The following is a 17,371-nucleotide window of genomic DNA, read 5'->3' as shown; positions in this document are numbered from 1 at the left end:
TTGTAACTTTAAGTTGTAGTAATGATTTGTAGTTATTCTCAAACTAAGCTACTATTACTTATGTCAGTTGATGAGGTATCTAGCCATTGTTTCCCTCCCTTGGAAACCCCCAAGATTAGTATAATATGATAGCCACAGTATTTTTCAGCCAGCCAAAAAGACTTTGGTTCTATATATAGCTTAGTCATTAATTTGGCAGTTTTATTATATACACATTATTTAACCTATCTGAGCCTACAGTTTCCATACCAGTAAAATAGGTATAATAATGCCAATTTTGCAAAGTTGCCAGGATAATTAGAGTTAGCAAAGCAGTTAACACAAATAGTCTCCCTATAAAATGAAGAGTATTATTATGACTGAAATAAAACAAATAAAAAAATGGTTCAATTAAATGTGAGGTCTATAAATGCAGCAGCCTGGTTCACCTTAGTTACTTACTACTGTATTTTCAGTGCCTGACATAGTCAAGGCTCAATTAATATTTATTAAGGTCATGGATATTTAAATAATTGAATAATTAAATAAATGAATATGTAAAGGGATGGATAATTGATTTAATAAGGAAATTGAAAAATACATACTAATCAGACTATCAACATTTCTCTGCTGCAGGCAAATCAGTAAAAAAAGGATGTCAAATCATATCAAATGAGTTAAATTAAAACTTTAAACAGATTTCAAAACAATCAGTAGTGCTAAAGTATATTGAATATTAGTAATATATGGAGATCTTTAAATTTAAAAATACGGAACATCAAAATGTTAGGTTTTCTGTATAGTTGCAGGAACTTAATTGTATAAAATCTGAGAAATCAGCAGCGATCAACCCACCAATAAAAAAGAGTATTGAGTCTTGAAGACCTCTGGCTGACATAGAAATGCTAGGCCTCTTGTTGACAAAACACTGTAATTTAATTGTGCCTTTACTGAAATATAGGTGAAGCTGCCATTCAGAAGGAAAAAAATACAGTTTTGCAATGTTTATATGATGTCATTCCATCTGTGGAAATCACTCCCCTTCCAATAATTTTAGGACACACAAAAAAATCATATACTACTGTCTCAGAGTTAAGGAATATAATCACTAAACTCCAAAAATGTTGTTGAAATCAGAGTAGTGTAGTAATTTGAAATATTGAGATTTTCCTGATTACAACTTTGACATTGATAGGAACTAACATAATAGAGTAATGGCCTCTTTTCCATTTACCATATTTCATATTACTGATTTATTTATTAAGCCTCCATTTCTTTGCTTCCCATACAAAATGCCCTTTTCCCTTTCTCTGGTTGTTCTTTTGTGGTTATTGTAGTATACTTTGTTCGGAGGCTGTATACTGTGGCATTACATATCTAAGCACATCTCCTTTTGGAATAATCCATCTTCACAGTAATGTTAAGGAATGTGCTGTTTCCTACTTCTAAATCGAGCAATTCTAACCAAGAGTGATTTGTGTTGTAAAAGCCCACTGAGATTTATAGGACCTCCTTTACCAGAGAGCTATGTCCCTGTTAATTATGTACACTAGGCCCTGAGTTCTGAAAAGAATGCCATTCAAGAGTCCAAGTGCCCACTTCCACATGTTGGCTCATCTTCAGGCAGCTGGGGGCCAGTCCAACCACCTGCACTCATCAGGGAGCTAGTTCTTGAGTTCTGCAACTATACCTCAGGTGTCAGTAGATAGGGTGCTTTAGATACTTAAACAGAGAGTTATGGCTGTGTACCCTTGCCTAAACTGGACCAGCCTCATTTTTCTGACCTTATATAGCTGTACTCACATAGAGTTTTATTTGAACAAAGAATTCATCAACTTATATATTCTCAAACTTAAAATGGGATAGTAAATCCCATGTTTCTAGAGTATTAGATCAATAGTTATCTTAAGTAAGACTTAAATAATGAATGGAAATTGTTATCTGTCTGTAGATTTGAAACTTTTACCTTGCTCCTAACTTTTGTTAGTTCTGGGTTGAAAATACCATTTTTGGTGTGATTAAGTCAGCCATGGAACCTAGAGCTGGGACATGTCTACCTGTTGACAGTAACAGTAGGTTAGCAGTCTCATTTTTATTTTGTTTTTTTTTGGGGTGAGAAATGTGAATCTCTAAGTAAATAACCATTTTCTCCAATATCCCATAAAGACTACATGATATTAGGGATAATTTACAGACTTGGGATACTATAATAATTTTACTTCCTTAGATACTCCTAAGCAAGTGATCCTATTGATAATTAACAAAAAGGCAAAATTGTCACTTATGTATTACCTAGAAAAATCTTGAAATACCTTCTTCCATATCATTATTCAGAGCTTTTCAGGAAGTTACTAGCCCAGGATGACCAAATTAAGAGAAGACAAAGGACAGATGTCCCTGATTTCATTCTACCTGCAATGCACAGAATCAATACCTTGTATTCTGAAAGCAAACATCAGCAGAGCACCCTTTATGCCAGATAGCAGTCACACACTTTATTTAACATATCCTTCCAACAGTTCTTCACCAGTGACTGACAGAAGTAATTCTGTAATGCCCACCCTTCTTTTTCTTCTTGTGGAATAAGTCTGAAGCACATTCTGTACTATTTCCCAAAGCTTTCTGGTAGTCTAGTGCCCCAGTTGCCTATAATAGCAACCTGCACCTATCTATACCTTCAATCAATTTCCTACCTTCCTTTTTATTTCCCCACTCCCTGCTGATGTTTCCTCTGACTCCTCCCCAAATTAACTACTTGTACTTTAAGTCTTGTTTTGAAACACTTTAAATTTAAGATAGCCAGTTGCTAAATAATGTGGTTGGCCTTCAAATCGAGCTTCCCTTAATTCTAAAGCCCATGGTTTGTCAACTGTGGAATGCTAGTCTGTATATGAAGAATATGGATAATCTTTTATAGTGTTTACATATTTTTAGGTAGGTGGGATTGGCTGAAGATTGTGGCTTTAATTTTAAATCTTTTCATAAATTAACACATTTTTACAAATTGTTAAGATGAAAGCACATGTGGCCTTATTAAAAGCAGTTGAATGTGTCAACATTCTGCATTGCTGCCTCTTGCAATAAAGAGAAGAGGAAGATCTCTCTGACCATCCGGAATATCATAGAGGTTATCACACTACAGGTCTTACTTCCTTCTTTGGATCTGGGTTGTTTGGGCCTTCTTGATGTCCTGGACCTTGTGGAGAGACTGTTACCTCGTGGGACAACTTACAATAGAAAATTCAAGGAGTTTGTAACTGGCCAATTGTAATGTTCAGTAAACCCTCCCCTTGGTCACTTTGATTTGAACTAAGAGCAGCTACAGGCTAAAATTTAAGGGATATATTCAGTTATAATAATTACACACTATACTAATAAATAGAAATATTTTCTTATACTAAGGGGATCACTTCACCATATGGGATTGTTTGATCATTTTACAGTAATTACTCTTCCATGTCAAAAGTAATGTAACTATGCTCAAAATTTTTAGGAGAGTAGGGGAAGTGCAACACAATCCCATTTCTCCTTCATACAAAATAAATTTATTTATTTTTAAATAAAATAAGATACTAGCATCAGCCTTTTAGGTTTATTTGTGGGTTCATTTACAATTTACACCAAAAAGTTTATATTAAATTCTTTGTGAGTTTCTAATCCTTTGGTTTTTAATTAACTTTTATTTTATGTGTTTTCATTGTATGTGACTGAATTGAATGCCCTGACTCCAGCCCCTGTAATTGGATAAACAGGTTGTAAACATATCTTAGTTAACTGAAAAAAGGATAAACGAAACATTATTCTTCTGTTCTTCCTGTTTCTACTTGCTGTTTCCTATCTGTAAATCATCATAATTTAAGATTCAGTTATGGATGAATGCATATCTCATCACTGATGGTATATAGTGTCTGAACCAGTCTGTAGTTCACAATAGATTTGGACAACTTTTAGTTTCCCATATTACTCATCTCCTACTGTTCCCTTAGTTCATCCACTGACAGTGATCCTTCTAACTTCACTTTTAATTCTGCAGTTTTGTCTTTCTTGTTCCCAGCATCTAACCCAACATAAGTTGAAAATATAAATGAACACTGAATTTTTGAGTCAAATAAACTCAGCCAGGATTGATTCCTAGCTCTGCTTTGTTCCAGCTACATGAATTCTTGAAGTAGCTTAGCCATCCATGTCCTCAGTTTTCCCTTCTATAAAATGGGTGCATTAATACTTAAGTATCTAGTTTTTTTTCAGGATTACAATGACATACATTAGACAGTGCTTCATAAAGAAAATGCTTTTGAAAGAATAAATATTCCTAAGAATGGAGTCTTTTCTCCTTTAGAGGCCAAGTTGACACTTGAATAAGGGTAAATATTTTGATCATAATAATTCTAGTACTAATTCAAAGGTCTGTCTGATTTGGGGAAAAGAGAATCACAAGCTGTTCTGCATCCTTGCAGACAAATCATATGATCTTTACTTTTTAGGATGTAGAGTTAGAGACTAACTTTATCAGTGTCATAATTGAAGAGAAAAAAATAGGCATGCTAGAAATGTTATGCTACTGCAAGAGAGTACAAAGTCTTTTATTTAACCCTCTGTAGCAATTATTGTGAAAATATATGAATACAGCCCATTTGATGAATATTATGGGGCCCAAAATTCTGAAAAGTGGTATTTTTCTTCTCTGATTTCATTTTCATCTCCTATAGTCCTTGCATGAAATTGGGTGAATTACAGCAGCTGAAAGATGAAGTGGCTGTTAGTTTCTGTAAGAAAGGCTGATGATAAAAATTGGCCTGGACAAAAATACCAGTTATAATCACCCACCAACTGGGAAGGGGGAGGAGTGCTATTCATCTCTAATTCCAACTGTTAATTACCTAAAAATATATACATTTCTTACTTATATTTTTGGCATATTATGACTTAATCAAAACATGGTCTATCATAAGTTTAAGAAAAACATTCAATTTATAGCATTTTTTTAACAATGAAATATATCTTATGATTCAGTGCAACAAAATATAAAAGAGTAACAGGGGAAAAAACATTTAGTGTTATTAATATACTGATATCCTAAACTAGGGGCCAGATGATAAAAAGCTATACTTATTTCTAACCTATTTTATAATTTATGTAATGAAATCTGAGCAGGTTGCCAGAGACATTCTGTAGGGTTGGGCAGAGATGGTAGTCATATGTGTGTAGAAGTAATATCTCGTATCCTCAATGGAAAATAAACTCAGAGCTAAATCCAGGTTGAGGAATGTGGGGTAGGTAAAGAATATTTAAGCATGTGTTAACATATCTGTAATAGAGCCCATCTTTTGTTATTTATAAGATGTTGGTCAAGATGGTTTTCATCCTTGAGTCTCAATTTCTTGTCTGAGAAATGGAGTTATAAAAAAATGAAATACTATTAACATATTAGTATTTCATATGATTAGAATTAATTAAGTGCTAACAATGTTCCAAGAGCTTCTCAGATAGAGAACAAGTTAAACCTCACAGTATTTATTTACTAACCTTAAATATGCATATGTAAATATTAGTATATTTATATACATACTTTATATGCATACTTATACCCTGTATTCAAAGTGGATTTTCTTATTATGCTCCTCTTTAGAAAAGAAAACCAAAGCAAGGTAGTTAAGGGAAATTGCTCAATCTCATATAGCCATCAGTGAATATATTCAGAGGAGGAATTGGCAATTGTAACCAATGTTATTATTACTGGGAAAATGATGAACATTGTTACTGAAGTTGGTAGGAGTGAAGTCTATTGCACAGATGCAGATTTCACTAAAACATATAAGAACATTATCCACTTTTAGGAAAGATTCCCCTAAGAAGAGATTTCTAAGCTGCCCTTGGAAAATGTGCAAATTTTGCAGGTGAAGTGAGACAGTGTCTTTGGTCAGCAGGCTGCTATAACAGAATAGTATTGATTGGGTTATAAATAATAGAAATTATTTCTCACGGTTCTGGAGAATGGGGAACCCAAGCTCAAGGCACTGGTAGATTCAGTCTGGTGAGAGCCTGCCTATTGGTTTATAGAGAGCCTCCTTCTCACTTTGTGCTCACATGGTAGAAGGGGTGAGGGAGATTCCTGGGTTCTCTTCTATAACGACACTACTCCCACTCCGGAGGGCTTCACACTATGACCTAATCACCTCCCCAAGGCTCCATCTTCGAATACCAACACATTAGGGGGTAGAATTTCAACATCTAAATTGGGGGGGAGCATAAGCATTCATTCCTTTACAGATAGTTATGGTTGTTGGAGGATGGAGATAAGTAGAAAAGGGTTTTTTAATTAGAGGGAGCAAATGGTGCTAAGTAGAGAGTCAGGAAAAGACTGAAAAATTACCAGAAAGTTAAAAAACTCACTCTGGCAGATTCTAGAGCCTCATGTTGGGGTGTGCATGAGAGGCTGCTTAAGTATTTGACCCTAGACATTTAAGAATAACAATTGGAACTACTGGGGGTTAACAGTCTTATAATACAATGGCCAACCAACTTTTTAAGTAACAAGTTTAAAAGAGAAATAATGAGATGATGCGACCCACTTACATTTTTTAGAATTATGTATTTGTCCTAATGTTTGAAAGTCAGATTAGAGGAAAAAGACTGTTGTCCAGAGAAACCAGCCAGTGATAAGACTTCTCCTTCCATTTGGCCCCTGTATTGAATAGAATAGCTTTATTTTGTCAGTGATAATCTTTGTTGTTTTTAAGATCTCCCAGTTACACTATTTCTTCTAGATTTTTTTTCCAGCCTCTTAAGTTTAGAAAAATGTTCCATAATTCTGAGTTTTCTGCTCATTATAAAACTTGTCAAAAGTGATCTTGTTTTGACCTTAGGCGTGGGCAGTTACAGAAAAACGCATCATCAGCTTGTACAAAAATACGTTCTAACGGGTAAGATTCCTCAAGGGAGGAACAATCTAAGACAGGCACAGTCGCAGGGGGGCCATCAGGTGAGAAGTTGGGGATCAACAGAGGTGAGGCTTAGAACCCCACCCTCCCTGTTTTGAGAGAGATCTTCTGCATCCGTGGATGTTTTGTTGCCCTTGTGTAGCTTGGATTAATACTTAGTCTAGAGGCACACACCTGATCATCTACATTTGCCCTCTTATAGCACTAAACTATGTTTTCTACCTTTATCTTGCATCTACCTACCACTTCAGCATTTTATTAAAAATAATAATAATAATAACAATAATAATAAGGGAGAAATGTGGGATTCACATATAAATCAAGTATAAAAATCAAACGAATATTCATATTTGACCTGATTGTTTATAGTTCATAATGCGTGATCAAAACGGAAAGTTTCTGTGATGACTGCCCTTGTACTGTTCACCATGTAAGAACTTATTCACTATGTAAGAATTTGTTCACCATGTAAGAACTTGTTTGTTATGCTTCAGAAGGTTGGAGACTGTTGAGAACTAGGCTTGGGGTTGATTAATGATTGTGCCTTGAGTCCCCTGCACAGAATTTTATTGTTGTTAACAACCATTTGATCAATAAATATGAGAGATGCCCTCTCAAAAAAAAATGTTCTAATAGGAAGAGCTATACAATCAAAGTTGGTGGGTCTAGAAGGTAGTGAGCTTTCTGAAAGCCTAGGGCAACCCAGGTAAAGTTAGATGTCAAATTTTAGTGTATCTAAGAATCATCTGGAGACCATGTTAAAAATTCAGATCCTAGTATCTGATCTTAGAGATTTAGTAAGTCTGGGGGTATCCCAGAAACATTCATATATGATACAGCTCTCAGATGTTTCTGATAGAGATAAGACCTTGGCCCACTTTTAAGAAACAACGTTGATATGCTTTTTATTCTTTCAATAGTAAATTTTATCACTCACTGAAATGAGCCCTTTGGATCCTGAGTGACATACTTGGAACCTTATGGCAGTGAGTGGAGGTACCATGTGCTGTGGCAATGGTGGTGGTAGTATTATCTGAATAGAACTACACTATGTTTTCTTCTCTGCTTGGAACTATTTTAAGTTTCAGTGTAAAAAAGTGTGATCAGATTATGAAATTTTAAAGGGGCTCTTCCTCCCCAAACAGGAAATTTGAAAAAGAATCATTTATGTTAACATGACTCCAGAAGCATGAAAAATTGATGAGGTCTTCAGGACGTTGATCCTTCCTTTTCACTTAGAATGCATGATAGATGACAGAGACCATAGGTGTGCAGTTGAGTATTGACAGAAAAAGGCCTGACTCTCATACTGGGCTTCCATTCTGCCATCAGGGGCTCCATGGAATCATTAGTATCCTGCAGTATCATTCCTTCCAGATCAATAGAAAAGACTATGAGAAAACAATATGGACACTCTGACATGAGTATGGATATAGCATTTGTGGATAATAACAGAACAATGATGAACATGTTATTAAAGTTGGTAGGAGTTGATTCGAATTGAGTTGAGATTGATCCATCCTGGAATCATTAAATAGCAGTCACCTACTTTTATCTCTTGAGACTTTGAACTTACTGTCACTGGCTAGTGTAGTATACTTGTTAAGTCTTCAAGCCCAGCCACTCTCACCTGGGAAGGCTTTGCTATACCCAGTCAGAGTAAGGTAAAATAGGCCCCCCTTACCTGCAGTTTCCCTTTCTGCAGCTAGTTACCTGTGGGCAACCACTGTTGGGAAGCACATCTCCTTCCTTCTTTCTGATGTGTAGGCAGAAAGTCAATCGTAGCTTAACAGTACGTCACGATGGCTGCATCATTCACCTCACTTCCTCTCATCACACAGACATTCTTTCATTTCATGTCACCATCAGAAGGGTGAGTATAGTACAGTAAGATATTTTGAGAGAAAGACTATATCACATAACTTTTATTACAGTATATTATTATAACTGTTCTATTTTATTATATATTGTTATTAATTTCTTGCAGTGCCTAATCTATAAAAATTAAACCTTATCATCCATATGTATGTATAGGGAAAAACATAGTATATATAGAATTTGGTATTATCTGTGGTTCCAGGCATCCACTGGGGGTCTTGGAATGTATGGGAGGATGACTGTAGTAAAAATTACATATTATTTTCTGCCTCACAAAACAATGTTTGGGTTTCAGCGGGGTCAAGATCACTTGTAAGGAAAATGAACTCTGAGAATTACTTAAATTCTCTAAGGTTCAGATCATCTGTGAAATGGGAATAATGAAACAATTCTTGTGAACTTACTTAGTTAAAATATCCAATATTGTGGAATCTTTATTTTTTTCAGTTATCTTTCATAAGTACAAACATACAAGAAGTTCTGCAAACAAAATGTGCTTTGTTTTCACCAAATGCTCAAATAATGACTAATTTTCATTCTTCAATCTATTTGAAAAATGTTTACTCATTGCTTATTTTATGCCAGGAATGGTTCTAGGTACTGAGGATCACTTTTAAAGAGTCATACAAGGTCCTTACTCCCTTGAAGCTTATACTTTAGTGGTTGAGAGAGACAACAAATAAGAACACACATAAGTAGGATGTCAGAGAAATCTATTATTGTTATCAGTTGAGCTGGTCTCTAATTTTTTTTTTAATCTTAGGAAACGGTTGTACTGATGCAAAGCTACAGTCCCAGGTGCATGCTTCTGACTGTCCCAGCCATGTCTGATTCCTTTATAAACACGGTCTTGACTTTGACTCTGGTTTGGACATCTAATAGCTTCAAGGGCTGTCCTTGGCCTTTGGTAGGCAATGGAGCGCTGTTACACTCTTGGAAAAAGTTCTTGGTGGAGAGGAGGCACCATACTGAATTACAAAGTGGAGAGAGAACGATATTCTTGTTATAACAGATAGTTGCAGTTCCAAAGGACTCAAAAAACAAATACACACACACACACACACACATATGTGTATGTGCACACATATATATGTATATTAGTATGCACATACAACTATGTTGTCTGTTATTTTAAAAAACAGCATATTATTTAATCAAGAATTATATTTTAAAAAATGGACACTGAAGATTAGCGAAGCCATAACAAACTACTTTTGAAACAAGCAGTGTCTTTTATGGCCACATATAGCTCAGTGTCAGCAACACTCTCATGTTTGTTATCTTCTGTTTGCCCTTCACACCCAATTTTTCCATACTCTACTCTTCTCTCTGTTGTAAAAGACCTGTATGAAGTATGTCAATGAGCTCCCTTGCCTCTGGTGCTGGGGCTAGATTAGGACATTGGGAAGCCCAAGCAGGAGATGAGAGGGAGCGATTAAACTGAGGTGAGAGTACTTAAGTTCCCAGCTTCCTTTTTCCAAGGTGATCTTGGACTTGCTGTGTCCTCTGCTAAAGGCTGTTGCTTTTCTCAAGGTGGTCTTTTTAATACTATTATAGTTCAGGAACTGCTTGCTGCCCTTGTCCCTGTACGTGCAGGGATATTCTATACTATCCCAGGATTTTTTCACCACTCACTGTGGTTACTCTACCACCCACAAGTCAATATATAATCCCTTTTTAAATTAACTTTCCTCAGATCATCCTGGTTTGAGTATACCATCTGTGTCGTACTGAGTTGCTGACAGTTCCAACTATCATCAGTAAAAGCATCCATTAAAACCCATTAAGTGAGTCAGAGTGTGGGTAGAAGAAAGCCTATGAGAATTAGAAGTTTGGGATTCACATCATGGCTATACTTTCAGTATATGCATACCTGAGGCCAATTACTTGGGCTCTATTCGTTTTAAGTCTCTCATGTGCCAAATGGGGATAAAAATGCCTCAGTTTTAGAATGAAAGTATGAGCCAAAGTTATGGTTTGTAAAAAAAAAAAAAAATCTGCATGGGACATGAAAAACAGTATCCCCATAATGTTAGTATAATTAACTATATTAGTAGTCCTTACATGAGATACATTTTTGACTTAACCAACTTTATAACATTAAAATACTCACTGTTCTTAATTTGCATTTCACCCCTCTGATTCAAATTTGGTGCGTGGGTTGATATTTCTAAGAATAAGGGGATATGCAAACTCCTAATGCCATACAGCAACTGATTATGCACATCTTTTACTACTTCTTAGAAACCTTTTGACTTTTCTTTCTGAAAGTGTAAATTAATTAACACTCATAACATGTTTAAGTGCCCGATAGTGAAAGCTTAAAAAGAAAGGCTAGTGTTAAAAGTCTTCCATTGGTGGCTGACTAATTGCCCCGGAAAACAACTTCGCCGGTAGGGAAGCATCTGTCTGTCTTGTGAAATATTACAAAATCAAGACTTCCTGTTAAAATCTAATTAGTTTAAATGTTGTGGGTCTCTAAACTTTGTTCATACAAAAGGTTGGGCACTTTTTTTTTTTTTTAACTGTGAATGTGTTTATAAATCAGAGCAACAAAATGGTTCAGAAATAACAATTCTGTGGCTTAGCTCAACTCTGTCAGCTGTTTGCATGCAACTCCTGTGTTGGAGGGAAGGAGCCCAGCTGAGGGATTTGTTTGTCCCAGAGAAACTCAGACCAATGTTCTCGCACTTCTCCAACTAATCGGCCCATATACAAAAGATTATACTTTTCTTTATTTAGGGTGTTTTTGTTCTGTGTTGTATAGTGAGAAATTGTATGTGTCTAGCAAATTTTGCAAAATCACTTAAAATAATACTATTGATAAAGGTAATACTGTGTGCCTCTTATGTGCCTAGAACTATGATGAGCTATTTTACACAAATGATCGTATTCAGCACTTGCACTATTTCTCTGAAGTAGGTACTAACTCTAAATCAGAATTCTAATACAGGCAGTCTCACATGAGGGCCTGTGGGGTCTTCACTGGAAGGCTAGAAAGCTATGCCTACTTTTGTTCACTGTATTCCCATGTTGTCAGGATAAGATACTTAACTTTCTATATACAAATGAGTTGTGTGATTGATTGTATTTTTCATTTCGTTCTGGACACTTAGGTTCCAGAATATCAGATGTCTGTACTTTTCAACATCAAATTAAACTAGATAAGACCCTACTTGTTAGTAGTTTCCTATTATAATGGTCTAGTGTTAGCCCCATTCCAGACTCCCTATTCCTTTAGCTATCTCATACAGTGTTCCTAAGGTTCACCTGGTCCTGGGTAAATGCAGCAGATTCTGGCATTCAGTCTAGGCAGCTCAGTAATTACCTTCCATCCTTTTGTATAGAGTAAATCTGCTCAATCTTTTTTCCTTTTCTTCTCTTTTTTAATGCTATTGACATCAGTATTTTTATTGTTTGTTTAGTCCAAGCACATTCAAAATGGAAACTCAGAAAATACTTTCTACATGAAATAAACTAGATTCTTCTAGCATATAATGCTTAACCCAAGTATATGTCCACCACTCCTACAGGCAGGGTGTATATGTACACCTCACAGAGGTCCTCTCTACTAACATGTTTAGCCTCAAAAAATATTAGCCACTGCTTTCATGGCTACCATTTTTAACGTCCAACTCCTCACAGCCTTCCACACAATCATCCATTCTTCCCATCTTTCGCAGTGCTTATAATTTGTTTCAAGACTTCTGTCATTTTGTGGGGATGTCAAAGGCCACCCCCTTCCTTTTCTCTGGAACATGATCTCTCTCTCTGTCTAGGTTGGTCCACTCTCACTTCAGTTAAAACATCAGCCTTTCATCCATTATTTTCAGTAGAAAAAATCAGACTAAATTATTTTGTGGGCTAACCTGGCATCTTGAAGTTGAGTGGGTGCTGTCTGTAAGTCGACTCCTGAGAGGCAAAGAAGCTGTTCACTCCCCAAGGGTAGGGAAATAAGGATAATGAGAAGAGTCCAGATCTCAGACCACAGAAGTGGAGCTGGAGAAAGAGTAAGATGAAGTAGGGAAAGGAGAAAGGTTTGGAATTTAAGCATTCTCTCTGAATAATTTATGGCTTCCCCCCAAAAACTGTTTCAGTCTCCCGCTAATAAGGCATGATCTTGTAGCTGATTTTAATAAAGGCTTGATATAACTGATTTTTACATTAGAGACATGAAAACAACTAAAATCCCATTCATACCATCCCACTGGTGAAACTCCATTACCTTCACCACCACACTGCTTAAGCAATGATTCCTTTTCCCCATTTTTAAACTTTCTCCCACATCTAATATAATCCTTTCATTATGCAGTCTAAATTACCTTTCCACTCCCTGTTTGTCCTTAGGTTTACCTTTGGGTAGCTGAACATTTATTACTGTGTGTTATTAAAGAAGAGAAAGCTATTCTAGGTCCAGTAAAGTAGGACAAAAATCTAGGTATAGAAGGTCTCAAAACAGCTTTAGAATGTCATTCCTCTTCTTCTTCTATCCTTTACTGGTCACTGTGAGAATAAAGAGGACTTTCCTCTCATTAATAATGAATTATATTATCTCTTCCTTATAATTTAGATATTACACACAAAAAAAGTAAGCTCCTTTTCCATTCCCCATAACCCCATTTTAATATAAATAGAAGGTAGTATTGTTATCTCACATCACACACATGGAAACAGACTCAGAGAGGTTAACTGATTTAATTTATTAATCTAAATCTCATATCTAATAACGTGCTGAATTTGGGATGTGAACCCAGCAGTTCCATTTCTGTCCATTTTTATTATATGCCATGTTGTGGATCCAGATACATAATTAAATATTCAATATAAGCTATGCAGAAAAAATAATTTTTATAAGTATCTTAGAATTGGTAACAACACGTCCTAGTTTCTGGCATGTCATGAAAAATAAATGTGGAAAATAAGAGAGGTCAGAGGTAATTCCCACACCGAAATGACTTTTCCTAACTGCATTAGATCATTTCTGAATAATGATAGGAAAATATTTTAGATGTTTTTAAGCTTTAGGGTGATACTAGTATTCAAATTGTGACTCAAATGGTGCAAGGTTTATGATTTTGAGCAATTTCTTGGAGTTCCAGTTTCTGCCTCTATTAGAAAAAGAGAAAATGTGTCTTGCAGTCCCATTCTTGTTTTATTGATTTTTTTTTTACCTGAAACCTTTTCATTTTGCCCTTAGAAACCCACAGCATTTCTTCAGCAATATTCTTTATATCTCCCACCTTTTCTCCAAACATTTTCCTTCCTTTCCTTTTCAGATCCGCCTGTTGTGCTCCTCCACATCTGATTTACTACACGGCAAAGGACAAAGTAGGCCTTCCCAGTGCATTTATGGATGGTTTCTAGCAATTATCCCACCTCTTCTCTCCTAGCTCCCAGGTTTAAACATCATATTGTCCTGCCAAGCTTTTGTGATTGTCATCCGCAGGTTACCTGTCATTCCCCTTCATTGCCCGAAGACATCCACTGCTGGCTCACTCTCTCTCTCCTCAACACAACTGATTTTGTAAATTCAATATCCATGTAGATAATCCTTTCAAGACCTTAGCCTCTTAGTTTCTCCACTTCTTCTCCAGTGATCTGGTCTCTATCCATAACTCAGTCACCTTATGCTCATAACCCAGACTTTGATACAGCCAAATATATACTTTTCATGACATCCATTTCAAGCATCTTCAATTTTTGACTATTCCAGTTCACTCACGCAAATGTCAATTCCAACAATTCTTCACCTCACTTACTCCTGTAGTACTCTGACACTATTATCTTTTGTTTCTCACCCCCTTCATGTTCTCACTTTCATTTCTTACCAACCTTAAATTCCATGACCAAATCATTATAATTTTACCAGCATCTCCAATAGTTCTTTCTCCCTTGTGAATGCTTTTCTGGCAAGCTTTGATATTAGTTAAGACCCTCTGTATTCTTGTAGCTTAACTGAAGTGTAGGGAGGGAAAGAGTCATACAAAACATGCCAAATGGTCTCACCTAAACTTCACCATGGCTAACTCAAGCTAGGCTTCTTTGCTGCCAGGAGATCTTTGTCTATTTCCCTAGTCCATTTGCTGTTTCATCTCCTAATTCACACTCACTCCTCTTTCCTCAAACTTCACACGTCCTCTACCTCATACTTCTCTCAGCTGATAATATTTCCTCCAAGTTCACTGAGAAAATAGGAGCTGTCAGAATTAATATCTGGATGTTTCAATTACTACATCTATTGAAACACTTGTGTCTATTTGCCCATACTCTATCTTCCCCTCTATTACTAGGGATGAATTATCTGAGCTCCTTGCTAATCCTGTCTTTTCTACCTATGCACCACCCCCTATAATCTATGCAAACACATTGCCTCAGTAATATATCATCTTTCTACTATATTGTCATTTTTTCTCTACAAGGAATCAGAACTATTGGCCTACAGACATGGTATTATTTCTTTTATCTACATCTGTGTTTAATATATGACCTTGTGTTTATCAATCCATTTGTGTTCTCTTTTGTAGCAACAATATTCTTCTCTTTTTTCACTGGAACTCCTTCTAATGAGACTTTTGATTCTACCTCAACCCAGATCCATCAACGCTGTTTGTACCAAAGGACTCAGTGGCCTCAGTGTTGCTAAACTCAGTGATCAAGCTTTAATTCTCATCTTATGTGACCTGCCATGTTTATTTGACATAGTTGAACAGCTCTCTTCTTCAGTTATCCTCTAATACATGCTTTCTCTTTGCTATTTTCCTCCTTGTTGGCTTCTCCCTCCATATCTCCTTTGCTGGTTTTGTTTTTCCATCTAACCAACCTGTAAATAACAGCTGTTTTTCTCTCTTACTATACTCATTCCCTTGGGCTTAGGGTCTCCATGATCTCACGTAGTATGGTGGCTTTAAATGCTATCTCTATATGGGTATCTGTCTGTTTCCCTTTTGGTATATATGCAGTGACTTCAGAACAAACATATCCAATGGCCTACCACTGTTGAAAACTGAACACCTGATTTTTGCATCCTCCTAAATCCATTGTTCACACAATCTCCTTATCTTAGTAAACAACAACTCCATTCTTTGTTTTTCAGCCATAACCCTTGAAGTTATACCCGATTCCTTTCTTCTTTCTGTCATCCCCACATTTAATCATTCATTAAATCATGTCACTTTTGCCTTCCAAGTTCATTTGGTATCTGACTACTTCTTCTCAATACTCTCTGTCCTCTGAATGGATTTCTTTTCTTTATTTTTTTTTTGAACAACCTACAGTTTATTTTCAACCTCAGAGAAAGAATGAGCTTTCTAAAACACAAATCAGTTAATTCCTCTGCACAAAACTTCCAATGGCTTCCTGTCTTACTTGGGTAAAATCAAATTCCTTATAATATCCTGTAAGGGTCTAAGTCCCCCACTACATTTTGACAGTTTCTCCTACAACTCTCTCCTTTGCTCAATTCTCAGCCACTCTGGCTACCTGTTTCTCCAAAACAGTAACACTTAATCCCAAGGGACATTCATTATATTTACTATTCATTATTAACTCATGTACTGTTTCCCCATCCATCTCTACTCCATATCTATTATTAGAATAAAACTCTATGTGAGCAAGATAAAGACTGTACTATGTTCACTGATACCTCCCCAGAACCAAGAATAGCATACTACATAGCAGATGCTTAGCACTAATAATATTGGTACAAAGAATAAAAGTGTGAAAGAATTAATCAATTCTAGAACGAAATGTGATGCACATATAATTTTGGTGGTGGACTCTTTTTACTTTTCCCCCCTTGAAATAGTAACCAGCTACTTTTTAGAAATAGAGAAATCAGGCAGATCAGCTTAGCTAATTCTTAAGGAAGGTTGTTCTCACTTTCCCTAGTTCATATTAATAATATCATTTTATTTATATCTGTATATATATCTATATCTATATATCTCCTGGGCACAATAAAATGTGTGTATGTAACTGCAAAGTGTTTAACTAGTTGTCTTTATGAATTTGCATAGACGAAACCTATGTTATACTCCCAATCTGATCCTGGACTTTTTTTGGGATCTGACAAGGATATCCCATTGTTTCTTAATATCACCCACTCCTTTTCACTTCCCACAAACCTATCCTTCTGAATTCTTTTCCCACCCACTTCCTATAATGTTCAAACTAATCTGTAGAAATAATCAGGACTCAGTTTTGCTTTATATCTTTACAGTTCTAAAGCTTGAAGTATGAAGTAGCAATTGCTTAGACCTGTCTAGTTATTGCTGTGCTGAGAAGGGAAGTCTGAATTTAGGTCTTGCCTTAAGAAAGTTAAATGGTAAATTATTTCCCTATGGATAGTGGTAGCGGGAATGCCATCTGTAAAGGGATGAATGTGCTATAGCGTTACTTCCATTTGAGACTGCATCCATTTATTTCCTGGAATATTTAAAATCCTATCTTTCCAAAACAAAAAATAATTTTCTTCCCAAACCTCTACGGGGTGTTTGAGAATTCCAGGTATCTTTTAAGAGCACTAAATTTCATAGAAAGTAATAATCTATAAACCTGCCCTTATTACACTTAGA

This window comes from Manis javanica, chromosome 17 (assembly GCF_040802235.1).
Source record: "Manis javanica isolate MJ-LG chromosome 17, MJ_LKY, whole genome shotgun sequence".
Classification (NCBI taxonomy): domain Eukaryota; kingdom Metazoa; phylum Chordata; class Mammalia; order Pholidota; family Manidae; genus Manis; species Manis javanica.
Note: the sequence above shows the minus strand (reverse complement) of the source record.